Raw genomic sequence first — 15,538 nt, 5'->3', positions numbered from 1 at the left:
ATCTACCTGCCTGTATGTCTATTTTCTTCACAGGCTGTGAAAATTTTAGTCAAAGGCTTTTCAAAAACGGCCACCAGATGATGCTAAGTGACCTCGTCCTCATCTTTAGAAAAAGTATATGTTTGTCGTCACTGCACAGGATGCTTGATTGCTACTTGGTTAGAAACTTTCAGCAGTTGATGAGCGACAAAACGTATCGAATTTAGGTACATGTAAGATTTTTGTATTGGTGACTTCATAACTAATACCTCTTCAATGATTTGTTCAAAAATGTCGAAACCTGGAAACTTTTCGATTGCCTCCAATGACTTCACCTGAAAAATGACTGAAACCTCTTTTTAAAATGTTTGACTTTGAGGTTCTTTCGGACGCCACTTACCACGCGTCGCTACGTGGTCCAGGAGGTGGGTTAGAGTGGCGTGTTTGACACTCCCCCTCCCAGTAGGACTCCGAAATCCAGCAGTCCCAGCGGGGGAGTTAAGCCCCATGAGCATCTCAAACTTATAAGTATGTGTTGATCCACGGTTGAGTTGACCGCCTTATTGATCTTTTTCTTTGTTGTTGACGCAGGCCAACATTAATTTTGCTACATGTTGACTTCTCCGTTATTTATCTTTCATATCCACTCCATGTCTGATCTTCGCTTCATTGTCTCATATCTTATCTACCACCTCATTTCTCATCTCGTATTAGCCACATCTCCATCGAAGTCTCCATCCTACATTTCCTCACATCTCTGCATGCTTCTGTAGCCTGTGAAACTATCTACCCTCGTCTCCTCCCTCATGTCTATCATCTCCTGCCGCCGCTGGCGCCGCCTCTCCAAGCGTCGCCACCGTCCCGACTGACTGACCCGCCACCGTCGCCGTCGACACCGACGATACCACCGCTGCCGTACCGTCGTGCCTACATAAACCGCTGCCGTACCTACATAAACTACATGTAGGTATGTATGTTACAGTTACAGTATATTGTATACCCTCGCCCCGCCTCCGTCACATGTCGCCTCTTCCTCAGCAGAAGAGCGTCTCCCTCGGCGCTGACGTGGCTCGACAAACTGTCCCGCTGCCGTCGAGGCCGACGCGGCTCTACTGACTAACCCACCACCGTCGCCGTCGACACCGACGATATCACCGCCGCCGTCGGTACCGACTGGGGCTCGGTCTGCGTCGGCGCACTGTGGTCGGTATCGACCAGCACCGGGGAATCGATGGCGTCCCAGGCCCAAACACAACTGAGACCCACCGGCCGTGCCGCTGTAACCGCCGCTCTCCGCTGTCCGCTGTCCGCTGTCCGCTGTAGAAAGGCCCGCTGCTTTCGTCGCTCAGTCGTATTCGACGACGAGCAAACGTCGGTTTCGACGTTTCGCGATTCTGCTCCCTCTCTCTGAGAGTAAAACAGGGTTGTGGCGGTAGCAGACACGGGAGACAGCCGCGGGAGAGTGTCTCCTTGTGTCGTTGGCCGTGTTTCGGCGTGTCGTGGTTGTTCTGACGAGTGTTCGCGGTGGCTGGGAACAGGTTTACGGTCTGTTAGCAGCTGATGAACTGGTTGAAGAAGAAGTGACAGTAGCTGTGTTGAAGAGAAAAGGAGAGTTGTCAGCTGCTTTAGGTGAGTGTCGACGATCAGGAAGGGTCAGGGGGAGGGGGAGGAGAGGGGAGATTCAGCTGGCTGGTGATGACGTCATGGACTGGTGGTGGGCGGTAATTGATGTTGCATCAGTGACGTCAGAGTTGATCCAGTTATCTTGTAGTTCGTAATGTCGTTTGGAATATCGTGAATGTTTTATTGAGCCGATAAACCAACAAATCGTGACCTGAATCAAGTTACTTTCATTGTTTGTTAGGCGCATTCTTTACCTCGATTGACTTAAAAAACTAACTAACAAAGGACCGATGCTCATTCTTATTATCCACGATGAGCGGAATCAGAGCCTACGAACATAATGTGAGTTGGAAATAGCCAACAATGGAAAGTGACCCGTAAGTCATTCTGTTTATTCAGAGTTCGTTGTGTACAAGTCGGATGTCGCAATGCGTCTCAGACCGTATCAGCTGGCTACGCCACCAGCTGACCGCATAATCAGCTGACGAATAGCCGCGGGGCAGCGACTACTAAAGGCTATTGAGGCTGATTAGCTTCGTTTGGCTAATGGGTAGGTAGATTGTTTATGCATAATACAATACATAAAATCGAGTTTCTAGATGAAAGCGGTTTTCACGACGGGCTACCTGGCAAATGCTATTGCTGTCCCACCATACTTGGCTAATTATAACCAAATAGGTATCTTTTGTTAGAAATTTAATAAGAAGATTCTCACGTCAATGACGGGGTTGTTTTCGTTCTCATAAACGTTCTAATTTATCACTAAAATATATGTCGACTCAATCTATCACATTGAACCTCGATTCCAGGCCCAGCGGATATTACGAACCTACAACCGACTTCTTTGTTTGGCTTTTCCAACACAGGTCAAAGTGTTGCGTTTGCCGGAAGTTGAGAACACTGAACACAACTCCTGCAATCCCGATCTATCAAGTTTGTGAAACAGTAATCCTCCTTTCGCTAAAGTTTCTTAGTTTCACCGGCGTCCGATTGGTCAACTATTTTATGAGCAGGATTCAGCCAATCAGCGTCCGCTGTCAACACTGTTCACAGCTCGGGCTGAACACGAATCTACTGCGGTAATGGATCACTTCGCCGGAAATGCCGCTAGCCAAGCAGCCACACAGGGATGGAATCTAGTGCGTGGTAGGCAAGTGGTAGGTCAGTGGGTGGTTTAGTAACCTGTTCGGGATAGAAGTTTGAACAAAGTTTGAGATTGATAAAACTCACGAGTTCCTCAGGGAATGTAGGGATAATGCGGCTCTATGGTGAATGAGTGAGTGAGCTGGATGCTTTCTGATTCTAATGGATGTGATGAGATGCATGAAGTTGCATTCATTCTCTCTTCTTTTGGCATATGCCTAATACGGTGCCCACTGCCCTTATGCTTTCCCATTCTTTGTATCCCACGTATGTTAGATGTTGGTTTAATTTCGGGAGCAAAAAGGGTTTTGTGCTCACTCGGATAGCGCCTTAGGTACTACTGTTTCCCCATTGACATTTCAAAGCTCACATAAATGAATATCCCTTTGGCTATTCAGTATTCATAAAAAACTAGACAGTGAGTGGAGAACAGGGTCATTGTTGGAATGTGCGGAATACATGGGTATAGGTACCTACTGTAGTGCAATCCGCATTTCGCAACATTTCACCTCTCCGTATCTGACATCGCTAGGCTGTTCATTTTGCGATTTTCACAATTCTCCGTCTAACTGTGACCGTCTTCATAATCCACCTATTTGTGATCTAATCCTCGCCGGTCGAGGGGGGGGGGGGGGCGGGTGCCGCCCCCCCCCATAGGGTTTTTTCGCGATAGCTCCGAACACGCTGGCGATAGAGAGCTGAAACTTGGCATACCTGACCTTTGATCCAAGCCGCATCTTTTGACACCAACCGCATTTTTGGGTCAGGTCAGGTCACTGACCTATGACGTCATAAGTGAACCTCTGCACGGTCTTCAGATGTCGCAACTTCGCAACGCCCTCACTGCCAGAGGAGATGTCACAGGGAAATGAAACTTGCAGGATCTAGTATCCATTATGAGTCCCACAACTTGTATATCTCGGATTTTTCCTAAAGGTCATATGAGGTCAGGTCATTTTCGTGACCTCACCATTATAAGTCAATGGGGAAAAATGAAAACTGCTATTCTGGCGCCGGGAACGATCTCCAACTATCTCAAGCACACAGAATCGTGATTTTATGCACTCCTTGCAAGGTTAGATGAGTCACTTTTGCAATGTTGACCTTTCGTGACGTCATTTATGACGTCATCAAGGTCATATTAGTTTTTCGTCAATAACTCTTGATCAAATTGAGCTAGCGAGTCGGGAAAGCCACCAATGGACTCAGGAAGACCTGCCGAATCGAATGATATGCGACATGACCTCTTTCGACCAACCTCGTGACCTGGGGGTGCTGACCTGACCTTGACCTGAGGTCAACACCCCAAGTTGACCTGACCCAGACAAAAAGTATACCATTCGACGCGCCTGAGCGAGACGAACACGATGCTGCCAAAATCGGCGCTCTGCGGCCGTTTTTTTGCGAAGTTATTCACCAAAAACGGAACCGTACCTTGGGGCACTTGACCTGACCTCAGAGGTCACCGGTTGACCTAGGACCTTAAAATCGGGTACCAATCTCTGCGTCTCGTAACGGCGCACACGCTCGTTTTTTCCGCGACGCGCTAGCTCCACCAGGGGCGAAACGGCGAGGGGGGGGTCGTACCCGCCCCCCCCCCCCCCTCGGCCGGCGCGTATGTAGAAAACCAATAGGTCCGGCGAGGGCTAAAGGACATAAGACAACTAGTGATAATCATTTATCAATAACTAAAGGACCCAACCAAACAATGTCCACCCGGTGAGAAAAACGCTCTCGCCCTGACGAGCTCGAAAAACGGTCATCGATTTTGACAAACAAAGGGCTGCCTTTGTGTCACTGTGCGGTGGAGGACGGGAGGGATGATCGATACCAAACCCAGCACACATGTGCTGAGATCCGAGTGTTGGAACTCTTAGTCAGGATCTGAATGCAGACTGCAGGCTGGGATCTATGGTGTCATTTCATTGGATCAGAGATGATGATATGTGGGAACGGTGGGATCGAATCCCAGTTCCATTTAAAATTTATGTGCGTGTCTGAAACATACGCTGCACATCTCTCGTCTGCCGTCTCACCGCCTGGTAGGTGTTTTGAAGTTTGATTTCGATGAAGCAAAGAATAGCTCGATGGCTTTGTTGGGTTCCATACATAAGCAAAAACATGCTAATTCTAAAAAAAAACAATAACAAAAAATGTGCTTGTTGACTTCACCCTTCGGTAGTTCAGAAACAAGTGCGCTTATAAGTGCCGTAAAGTTGTCTGCGTCATCTACATATGTAGGCATGCGTGCAGCTGTACATGACTGCGCCTCATATGCCTCACTAGCTCTTTCAGTTTTATCTAATGTGGAAACACGGCCCCAACCAAGGCTCCGACTGCGTGCAGTAAGGAATACAAAGAGATATCAGGCGCAAGGCCCTATATACGATCAGGCGCTTGATCAGGCGGGTATCGTGAGCTTGTATATATCGAGTGAGGACCGATGCTCAGTGTTGTTTCAATTCGCAATACGTGTCTATTTGAATACCCCACTTTCAGGAGTCAGCCTGTTCCACTTCCGCCGCCCTTTTGTCATTTTTTGGCCCCGCTCCATATAGGTATACCGAACTGACATTATGTGCCAGAGGGCAAACTACCTGTGTGTGTCCTAGTTGGCCGGAATGTTGTTGGTACTGAAAAAACAACACTTGTTCGGATGGTACCCACACTTTGACCCAAATTGAAATGGACATGTTTGGTCAATAGCCTGGTAAATGTGGGCTGAAATTTAAAAAGCAAAGGTTTTGAGGATGCTCGAGCACACTCAATGACAGTTAAAACACCCCTGAAGATTAAATAATTGGTAATATATAAGTACCTACCTTATCCTATGTGAATACCTAAATTTCAAGGCCGGGCACATTCGCTTGGAAAGAAGAGTTGTTGGGCCTTGGGGAAGCACAAAGGTATAGGTCCTACATGCTTCACTAAGATAAGAAACTTATGATTGCATACTCATTCTTATAAAAAAGTACCCACTGACATTTTCACGAATTTTTACCGTGCAGTTTGGAGATGATGAACAGCGCTGCTTACACTTAGGCGTGAACCAAATGCTACAACGCGCATTGGAAATACATAAAATGGTTAATAAATAGGTACGAGTACATGGTTACGCATGGTTAATAAAATGGAGGAATGAATCCGCAATCCACATAACGTTGTCCTGTATAGGTGGAGCTTTTCCAGGGAAGTTAGTGGAGCAAAAAGTCGTCAAACCTATATGTCCATTGGTAACTTGAATTGAATACAATGCTAAGCTAAAACCATTCCTAACGTTACAAAGATAATCTTTTGCAATAACATTGACATTTCAAAGCTGGTCAATGCGAAAAAAAAAGATTTAGAAATCAACAAAGTCCTACAAATGAGCCAAACATTGGTGGGGCAAAATGCTTATTGGTGGGGTAAAATTGCAAGTTAGTGGGGCAACCAACTGTATATATAGGAAGCTCCATCCCTGTTGTCCCTCAGTAATATTTGAGACACTGAGCGCTGCCGTTGGCACAGCTCCTGACAAGTTGACGGAAGGTTGCCATGGCAACGCTTGTCGCGCATTCTTTGATCTATAGCGCAACCATGCATGCATCAGGGCACTGCATGCATGCGTGTTGCGAGAAAAGCGAGATTAACCCGGCAGTTGCTGGGGTATTTCGCCACCCACCGTTTGCTGGGGGGGGGGGGGGGCGTTAAACGCCCCCAGCCGATAACTCGAGAACCAATAGGCGCAGCGAAACGCACGAGGCGGCAAACGAAAGAACGCGACAAGACGCTTCAGATCAGTACTTTAAAGTTGAATTTTGAGGTCACAGGTCGGGTCAAGGTCAGGTCAAACACCTGAAATCGGGCTTTCAGTAGCATGGGCTTCAGGACTTCGCAATGGGCGCCTCTCGTCATAAACTCTGTCAAAACGGTGCACAATCCATCATATAAGGCCTACAAGAGTGTCAGCTCCATGTAGGGGTCAGTCAAGCATAGGTCAGGGTCAAGGTCAGGTCAACCCGGTAGGCACATATCCTCGAAAATCAAAACTGATATTCGCAGCCTGTGACACATGTTTTATGGGTAATTTGGGGCGTAGAACACGATGGTGACATTCATTTTATCATATGTGTACGTGTTTGGCTAAAAAGTTCAATTTAAGAAATGCATGCATCATGGTCGTGAAGTAGTCACGAGAAATTGCCAAGATTCAGCTCAAGATTTTGGAAAATGCGGAACGATAATCAATAACCGAAGATAGCCATTTGATTGTTCATGGTATTGGCAGTTTAATGGCCTTTACGGCATGTCTGTATGTCTATTTTGTGATTTTATATGATTTTTCGAACATATGCCGTTTTTGGTCGAAAAGTCAGAAATCATGACGTCACTAAAACCTCGATATCTCAAAAATTTTCCGACCGATTTTATTTTTTTTGAAACTTTGTCACAATAAACTTCAATCAATTCCCTACAGGTACCAAAAATTTGGCGCGCCTGCGGCGCGCCGTTTTTATGCTATGGCCCGGCGAAAAAAGTGGGGGCGTTTAACGCCCCCCCCCCCCAGTAACTCGCGGGTTAACCCTCGCCCGTAAACGGCGATCTGCCACCTTCGCCCATGCAGGGGGGGGGGGGGTTGGTGCGACCCCCCCCCCTTGGCGTTTGAAAACAGAGCGTCGTAGAGCTTAGCGGAAAAAACAACGGATTGCTCTCAACGAGATCTCGCGATTGGTGGTATATTTTTTGGTCCTAGGTCAACATTTGACCTACTTTTGACCGGTCAAAGGTCAAATTTTCGGAAAAATAGACTTTTTCAAAATTTCCGCGGCGATTGCGGCAACACGATGGGAGATATCGACTTGAAACCTTCACTATCGTGTTCCTTGATCAATTCTCTATCGTTTGGTATGTATTTCGTTTCCCTAGCTCTAAAAATGGCGCGTTGGGAGCGCCGGAAGTCGGCAAGTTCACAGTCGGCGGCAGAAATTCGAAAAATCAAAATTTAAATTTTTGAAATCTGATTGTATTTTTGGATTTGGGATGTCCATTTGCTCCCTATAGAAGCTAATATTGCTGCATATTCCCATTGAGGTGACAAGAATTAGCAAAATAGTGGTTCGGGCGCTTTTCAAAAATAGTACCGGACGCTGTTCCTCTTGTAACGTCATAGCTCCGTGACCTGACCTGACTCGGTCAAGTTTCTTATACCATATGATAGCCAATACTTGCCCCAACATGCATGGGAAGTTTCATCACGATCCATCAACCGATGTCCGTAACACCGGCAGGAAACCTCGGGCGTTGGCACTCAGTTTGTGAAAATCCGGCCGGAGGCTGTTCCCTTTGTGACGTCATAACTCCGTGACCTGACATGACCCGGTCAAATTTTTTTTTATCAAAAGATGCGCAAGGTTTGCCCCATAAGGTACCCAAAATTTGGCGGCGCTGCGCGCCGCGGTTTTTGCACTATTTCCGAAAAACCTCAGGGGGGTTGCACCAACATGGGCGAGGGTTGCACCAACATGCTACATGGGCGAGGGTTAATTACGGAGCGAGCGAAGCGAGCGTAGTCTTTCCTTAGATTAACGGAAATTTCTGAGTATGAGCGGCCGGCCGGCCGGCCGGCCGGCCGTGGTCACGCTTTTACGACGCTTATATCTCAGCAACCACGTGACCGATTTACATGCGGTTAGCGGTAATTTTTGTAGGGTAGCTTCATTCCTTCTACCAAGTATTGGGCTATTCCCGATGCATGTGGGTGACCCCTTATGCACGTGCCACGTGCAAAACGAAGAGGTGTCACTTTTGCAATTGTTGCAATATCTCGGTAACTACTTGGCCGATTGCGCTGAAAGTTGGCATGTAGGTAGGCACTCACTAGGCAATGCATATCCATGTGCCAGAGTTGGGGTGCTGCTGCACGTGCGCACGTGCAGGGGTCGATTCCAGATCTCGAGAACGGCTGGACCGATTGCGCTCAAATTTGGCACACGGTTACGGAGCAGTTAGTAGGGTGCCGTGCACAAGTCAGTTGGGACCCATTTTGCACGTGCGCACGTGCAGGGTACCGCTTCCAGATCTCGAGAACGGCTGGGCCGATTGTGCTCAAATTTGGCACATCGCTAGAGACCGGTTAGTAGGGTGCCGTGCACAAGTCAGCTGGAGGTACCCCTTCGAAATTTCGCACGTGCAAGGCTCACCCTCTCGCTCGCTCCGTTAGTCGCCCCAAAAGGCGTTATACTGGTGTTATAGTTCGTTTTTTCTAAGTTCGACCCTCACTGTAAACATCTTTTTGAACATAGCACGAGAATTGCTAGCTGAATTACTAAGAAAACTGGTTAGCGCACATTGTACTGCAGACATGAAAAATATTTTCCAAATAAGTTTTAAAAACTGATGATATACCGTTCTGTTAAACGCCGTACGATCTATTGATCAGTTCAGTTATAATTTCTGACAAGATGTCTATCCCTGTGAGGTTGTATATAAAGGCAACTACGAGCTAGGAGTCTGGGAAATAAGAGCCAGGAAGAAATAATTTTGAGTAAAATTAATCGTCTGTGAAATCAATGTTCGCCAGCCAGTTTTCTAAGTAATTCAGCTAGCAATTCTGGTGCTGTGTTCAAAGAGACGATTACAGTGAGGGTCGAACGAACTATAGAACGAAAAACGAACTATAGTGGTATTTGTCTGCGGCCGTGCTAATTTGAATGCTTTGGATGCTGGGCTAATCATGGCTTACAATCAGTGTTCGCCACGGGCCGCAAAATCTCAGTCCGGCCCAGCCCAGGCCCATGGGTTCACAGCCCGGCCCAGCCCGAGCCCATGGCATGATAAAAGCGTCAAAGCCCAGCCCAGCCCAGCCCGTCAAAAATAAGTGGATTAAAAATTACTGACATCACACAGGTATCCAAAGGTAGCAAAGAAGCAATCTTTTGCGAGCAGCATGCACAATGCACATTTCCTGCGTACTTTATTTTCTCGTTTTTGAGTCTTGCACAGTAATAAGCTTTGTATAGTTTTTGTCTCAGTTGCGAACCCCTGACTCCACTTAACCCTATTCCTGGCGGGGGGGGGGGCCTCAGGAGCCCCCCCTGAGGTTTTTTGGTTATTTCTCCCAAACGCGTTGAGCTAGGAAGCTCAAATTTTCTGACTTTTCCTAAAAGGCTTCTACGCAACACGTCTGAAAATTTTGAGTTGATCTGACCTCAGGTCAGGTCACCAGAGGCGGTTTGGTGACCCTACCTCAGAAAAGTTTGCAATCACGCCAGAGCTAGAGTTTTTGACCGATCTATTTCTTCTCTTCAGGCTTTAGTTAGGGTACCAGTATGTGCAATTTGTATATCTCGGAATTTTGATATCGGTGACCTAAGGTCAGGTCAGTTTCGCGACCTCCCCATTATAAGTCAATGGGGGAAAAATCAACTCCCTGTTTTTACCACTAAAACGGGTCGGAATGGCCCCATATACCATACATGACTTCATATATGATCAACCTTCACTACCTTGAGGTCTGTTTTGCTGTTGGGCAGCTGTGAGGTCATGTGACGTCATCAAAGGTCACCAAAGGTTTTTGGCCAATAACTCCGTACAGGAACAAGATACAGACGCGTGGATGGTCTCATTGTGTTCAGCTCGTCAAGACGCATCGAATGATATACATGATGACCTCGAGGTCACGTGACCTGAGGTCAACCTTTGACCTTGACCTTTCGAGGTCAACATATATATCATTCGATGCGGATTGACGAGAGGATCACGATGATGCCCTTAGTTTGTTCCTATCTTGACTAATTCGAAAGTTATTCGAGAAAAGCTCTCTCCATATCTAGCGCCGCCATTTTGACTTTTTCGACCCCTGTGACGTCATCTTTGACCTGACCTGAAAATGACCTTAGTAAAAATTGTAGATCTTAGCCGTGCGTATCCGATGCCGTTTACCGCTTGTCGCTATCTTGCTTCGTTCTCGAGATCTCAGGGGGGGGGGCCGAATCGGCCCCCCCCCCGCCAGTTTTTTGTCCCGGCGGAGCCCGCCAGGAATACACCATTTCTTGAAGAAACTGGAAAAATAATAATCTAGCCTTTTCTACCTTTTTTTTCAATTTTCGGAAAGCCCTGCAATAGAAAAACGGGGTTGAGATGAATACTTTGCTTGAAACGCGCCTTCCACCAAATAAATAATGAGCCCAACATCTCAGTCACTTATTGTGTTATTAGATCAACTCGTTTGATTAGCCGCAATTAATCTTTTGAAAGTTTTTTTTTTCGTTAGTTTAACAGTTGTGCGCCGAATAATTTATATTTGGAACGCCGTAACACTTATAGTGTATTTAGTGTATTTAGTATTTAGTGTAATGTATTTAAGTAGTGCACTACGCTAAGTATTTGTACCGTCTACTGTCCACCATCCAACGTCCACCGTCCACCAGGCACCATCCACCTATCCCTGTCCAGTGTCCACCACCACCCACCATCCACCATATACCATCTACATTCCCCACCATCCACCGTCCACCATTTACATTCCCCACCGTCCACCGTCCACAATGCATGTTGTATGCATGTGGTTGAGTTCCACATCTTCACAACTCAGTTCGTAAAAACTAAAAAGACAGCCTCGTCGCCAACAAGCACAGCATCAATCCCCTTCGCCTTACTGACGGGATTAGCTTCAGTGTCGTGTGCTGTCGAATGATTAGCTTCAGTGTTGTGTGCTGTCGAATGCACTTTAGGAACAGAGCTTGGCTCACCAGCTGCCTCATTTCATCAAGCCTCACTGTGACCTTTTGACATAAGTGGAAGCGGAGATGCTGGTTGTGTTGCTATGGTGAATTGTGTCCTCGTTGCTATGGCAACTGTGGACAGGTACAGAAAAACACTCGTCAAAACGCTCTGAACTGACCATTTTAATATTTGTTGTCTAGTGCCCTTGTAATAATATAGTTCCTATCACGTTATGTTGCTATGACGGCTTGAAAGCGTGTTGCCCACGGCAACTTGCCGTGGGGCTCTTTCCAGCAGGTTTCCATGGTGACGTGGAGGCCTATCGTTATCGACGATGGGTGGATTCGCCGCATGTCATTGTGCCTTGAATACACTTAGCAACGTTTCCATCGGAATTTGTGGATAGTTTTTATTGTACACTCCATAACATTTTACTGGATCGAGTTAAGAACACACCGCAGTAACTACTGCTGTGGATACTTGGATCGCAGTACCTTCCGACCATTGGTAAATGAAAAGTCATTAACGGTGACAAGGTGCTGCAGGAACTTAAAGTTCGTATCGTTCTCCTATTTACCTATAAGTTTTTAGTCCCACAATGAGTGATAAGTTATATTATTTGGATATCTCCCTCAGCAATGTCATGTTTACTGAGTAGGTACTGACCCAACATCGAAGAAGTCACCATCGGAATAAAAATACTTCGGATACCTTGACCTTCTACGCTGTTTCGTGCAACATTCGATATTTGAATGAATGCCGCGAACTCTTTTCCTCATTCTACTCAACATTTTTTCCTGCTGTTTGACTTTGGTCCTTTTTCCTGTCCCAGTCCAACTGTCCCATTCTGTCGTTATTCCTCTGATGCCCTCCCCCCCCCCCCCCAGGTGATACCCCTGGGATCGCCTCTGGCACCGGGCGGCTATCAGCTGATTGGCAGTGACGTCATCATAACACTGGCACCTGTGTGTGCCAGTGTCGATCGCGACGGTAGTGTTGTGATAACCGCGCCGGTGGAAGGTGGACGGTGGATTGTGGATTGTGGACGGCGGACGGTGGAAGGTAAACGGCATACGGTGGACGGCGAGTGGTGGACGGTGGAAGGCGAGCGGTGGACGTTAGACTGTGGACGTTAGACTGTGGACGGTGGATTGTGGAAGGTGGACTGTGGTCGGTGGGTTGTAGAGTAGACGGTACAGTGGAAGGTGGATTGTGGGAGGTGGACGGTGGACAATCTACAGTGGGCTCCCAACCCATCGCCGGTAGTCTAGTGGTAAGCACTACTGAATATCATACACATGCAATTGCCTATCATGAATGTCAATTATCCCTCATTGGCCAATCAACTGACGGGTAATTTTGCAAATCATCAGGGCGGCACCCTCATGGAATCACCTCCAGTGCTTCCGTGACGCCCGTGACGGCACGCGGCTCTGCGTAACGCCCGTAACGCCCGGTTTATAGCGCGTGACTTGTAACGGGGCGGTGTGACCCAGTGTGACTGAGTTGGGCGCAGTGTGTGGGGATCAGTGTACGAGGGAGGACGGTGTAAAGTGGGGTTCACTCGTGTTGTGTTCTGTTGGAGTAGAGGCGGTACGAGCTGGGTTGGTATGGAAGACATGCTCGATCGGGTAAGGGTGAGAGGCCTGTGAGCAGCGGGAGAGATATTTGTTAGATACCCGGTGAGATACTCACTGAAATACCCAAGGGGATATCTGGTGACATACATACCTTGCGACATACTCGTACTTTATACGAGATACCCAGTGACATACCGGTTAGGTACCCGGTTAGATACCCTGTGTACCCTGGTACGTTCCTGGTGATATATTTGGTGAGAGATCAGTATCAGATCTGAGATCATTGAGATAGTCTCTGAGGGATAACAATAATGTAAGTGATCATTCGAAAACATTTATTCGCGTTCTTGGAATGGTTCAATATTGATGTATACGTATAGCATATATCTCCCTAGCAAACGTGCGTTTAGCTGATGGTCTTTCTTTGCCGCATCCACCCGGTTGCCACCAGTGAAAAACGATTAATACGTATACCTATTCTTTTAAATTTTACGTCATTCTTATGATTTTTTCCTGTGTGCAATGTTTGCCCAAATCGACTTTGACTTGTAGACAGGCTTTGTTTCATGCAAACATCATTCTGCCGGGCTTTGTATTTGTAAATTATTCATAGCCAACATCAAAATGAGACGTGCAAGCATTTCAATGTGAACGGAAATGCGCTACATATAGCCGGACACGCTGTTAATACCTTCAAATGCATTCCCATGAATCAGACCAAAAAAAGAGACAACGGAGACAAGAGGCCAGCTGTCTCTCAGCCTCACACCTGTCTCACAGTTGTCGCCCCCCTCGCCCCCCCCCCCCTCACATTATCGGTACGTGCCCCGCGGCGCTGGGGTCGGTGGCATGCGGGCTATGCTAATAAGGACGACTGGTCCGTGTCTCCGCATGATAATATCGGCCGTATTGTTTTCGGTCGCTGACGTGACGGCGGTTAAGGCTGGGGTATTTCAATATGGAGACGGAAAATGTGACGACAAAAAGAACTAGATTGCATCTCTTGGGTTTACCGTATACTAGGTGTGATATCACATTTGACTAGCTGAATGAAATAAAAACACTCCGTGAAATTGTGATGAAGTTCATCACTAAAATAGCGGAAAACTCACGGCCAAAATGACACAAGTTATGTGCACGATAGATAGAAGACAAGGATCGACGAACACATTTTAGAGGCAAGCGCTTGATAAACTGCGCCTTTTGCACCTTTTGCGCCTTTTGCATACCAACAATCCACATCTTTCCCTATAGGTTAAGTTGAATACATTTAGTCTTTAATCCCCACAAACATCGCCCCTCCTTCAGTAATTGCGAGTTGGCGACGCTTCAAACAAAGCACGATTGCCCTCGTACTTTGATCACTGTACTTATCTTCAATTGTAATTTGTGGCTTGTCTGTTTTTTCCGACGAGTATTTTAGATTGTGGAACAAAGACTGCGGGTACGGCCAGCGAACGTTTTGTTTGGCCGTGTAAATGTCGCCGTTATCTGGCAACTGTTCAACTGGCAACCCCCCACTCCTGTCCCCCTCGTGTTTACATGACGTCAGCTGTGGTTATGCCCGAACGGGAGACTAACTAGGGGGATACCAGTTGACTGGGTGTTGTGAGTAGCTATACCTACTGTGCGCGAAAATTGAATAGCTGAGCGCATAAGAATTTCACATTTCACTGCTGTTAATTAGACATTCGCTTAGGGTAGGTACGTCCACGTTTCGAATAAAGGTTTTTACCCACTATGAAAATGCGTAGGAAAACGCGGATTTTTGGGCGTGCATTGCGCTTCCTTGCTTCGGTTGCTAACACATCTTGCATGCCCCAAACGATGGACGATGCTACTAGCATCTAATTATATTTGATATGATAAGTAATCGTTTAGCGGACTGACTCTGGGTTTTAAGAAGTTATTTTTCCCTGTACTTTGACCTTTATTGACATGTCTTCAAAGGGGCAATGCGATTCAAAAAACAAGCAATAAACGATTAAACGATTAAACGATTAAACGAATAAACGATTGACTCCGCTAAACGATTCATTATCATTAACCCTCGCCCATGTAGGGGGGGGGGGGGTGCACCCCCCCCCTGAGGTTGTTCTTAGCTACACGCCAAACCGTTTCAGGTAGCCTGCTCAAATTTTCTGTACCCTATGGGGCATCCTTTGCGCAACTTTTGGTAAGGTCATGTCAGGTCACGGAGTTATGACGTCATAAAGGGAACAACCTCTGGCCAGATTTACGCTAAATTGGAGATTGCTTCACATTGGTATAAACGCCGACTGACCTGACACACTGATGGATTGTTTTAGAACCATAACTGGCTGATTTGACATTGGCACAATGTCCGTTGACATTTTGAAGGTCACTAAAGGTCAAGGTAAGGTCAGTGACCTCGGTTGACCTGTAATGACTTCTTGCACTTGTATGCCTTTTCGGGGTATTTTGATGCCCTGAATTCGAATTTGCTATCCATTTCAGGCATCGCCGGTTGTTTCTTGTAGTTCATT

At 46.8% G+C, this 15,538-nt stretch overlaps 1 protein-coding gene across 1 annotated transcript in view; it reads left to right on the top strand.

Moving 5' to 3' along the window:
- Nucleotides 1-1,247: 1,247 nt before the first annotated feature.
- The window catches only part of LOC122372925 (E3 ubiquitin-protein ligase MARCHF8-like), a 41,409-nt gene continuing 27,118 nt past the window's right edge, over nt 1,248-15,538 (top strand). The window contains exon 1 of the mRNA XM_043350609.1: nt 1,248-1,608. The gene's annotated coding sequence lies outside the window, so the exon portion shown is untranslated. The remainder of the gene's footprint in view (nt 1,609-15,538) is intronic.

The sequence above is a fragment of the Amphibalanus amphitrite genome, unplaced genomic scaffold (assembly GCF_019059575.1).
Source record: "Amphibalanus amphitrite isolate SeventyFive unplaced genomic scaffold, NRLGWU_Aamphi_draft 001419F_arrow, whole genome shotgun sequence".
Lineage (NCBI taxonomy): Eukaryota > Metazoa > Arthropoda > Thecostraca > Balanomorpha > Balanidae > Amphibalanus > Amphibalanus amphitrite.
This window is presented reverse-complemented; position numbering and strand designations above follow the sequence as displayed.